This window comes from Pseudomyrmex gracilis, unplaced genomic scaffold, assembly GCF_002006095.1.
Source record: "Pseudomyrmex gracilis isolate BER0280 unplaced genomic scaffold, ASM200609v1 scaffold_165, whole genome shotgun sequence".
Taxonomy (NCBI): Eukaryota; Metazoa; Arthropoda; class Insecta; order Hymenoptera; family Formicidae; genus Pseudomyrmex; species Pseudomyrmex gracilis.
Window position 1 is genome coordinate 281,346 of NW_018020749.1, and position 1,543 is coordinate 282,888.

Consider the following 1,543-nt stretch of genomic DNA (forward strand, 5'->3'; position numbering starts at 1 on the left):
AACAGCAGGAGCAGCGGCAGCGGCGGCGGCGGCGGCGGCAGCAGGAGCAGCCCGTATCGTAGTAGTTGTGTAGTAGTAGTAGTAATAGTAGTAGTAGGAGGAGGTGGAGGAGGAGGAGAAGAGAGGTGATACTCGACTACCGCCTCGATACGACTATTCTTGGGGCCGACCAGAGACCGACTGCCGACTAAGGCGACCCCTGACACCGACCTGAGCCTCCCACCACCGCGAACCCGTGAGGGTTTCTCGCAGGTTCTAACCGGTTGTCATGGCTACCGAAGGTGGGGTCGAGTCCCGGGCGCGCCCCGGTCGGCCTCTCATTGGCTACGGGCCTGCCCTACCCCGACCGACCAGCACGCGTTTTGCCCGACCAAGTAGTTCCCACTTTGACTCCTTGTCTAGTCGTCGCTTCCCCTCTTTCTCTCTCGCGCGCGCTTGCGAAAAGCGAGTCTCCTTCCTTCGATTGAAGCCGTCTCACTCTCGGCGCATCGATGCCGTGTTCGCTCGCTCGTTCTCGTTCTCCATCCATCTATCCATCCGCCGTCAGTCTATTCGTCCTTCTCTCGCCCTCCCCTTTCCCATCCTTTCTTCATCTCACTTTTTCTTCTCATACGCGAACTTCGCGAACAAGTGCTTGGCAGTTCTCCTTATCGCGCGTCTTTCTTTGTCTTCTCCTTCTCCCTTGTGCACCTATTCTCTTGTCCCGCCATTCGCCTCGTGATCTCCTCTCTCGCGGACCGAGCTCTCCGGATTTTTCAACCTGCTGATTATATTACTGCTTTTTATCAAACCGACCGCGACCAAGCTACCTACGAATCGTCGTCGCCACCTCTAAGCGCTTGTCAAGCAACTTTATCTCTTTAGGAGGAGGTATGTTGTATTCGATTCTGAACTTCATCTCGAGCTTGTTTCAATTTCGTGCGATTCTTTTTGCTTCTTTTTTCCCTTTTCTATTTTAATCCGTCTGCGATTATTTTCGCCGATTATCGTTCCGATTCTGAATACGTTACAACAAACAATAATTTTAATATATAATGTGTAGAAAAATGTTTCTCTCTGTTTTGATATTTAACTCTTTCTTCACTTTTTTTTTTTCATTTTCTAAAGAGCAAACTCCATTACCATAAAAAAGTGGTAAGGAGAATTCGCTGAGAGTGTATTAGCCGGTTGGCGAATCGACGCAGCGATCCAAAGGCGAACAATTAACATTTCCTTCGGGTTCTTAGCCGTCTCTTCTTCTTTTCTTCCCCCGGAAGAAGGAGCCAGGTAGAAAGAACGCGGTCGTCCACCCCGGCGATGTCAGAGGCGGTCGAGGGAAGAGAGGTCAGAGCGAGAGGGCGGCAGCCAATGAGGACGTGGAGTCAAGTGGGGCGCGAAAAATGGGCCGGCCCGCCTTCCATCCACCCCCGGGGGCTAAGGGTGAGGGTAAGGGTGCCCGGAGTAGGGCTAGAGAGGGCTTCGAAGGCTGCCGGGGCATCGAGGTAGGGTCAGTCGGGTCGCAGCCCTGCGCCCCTACAGCCTCGCTTGTCATGCTCTTTGCTCT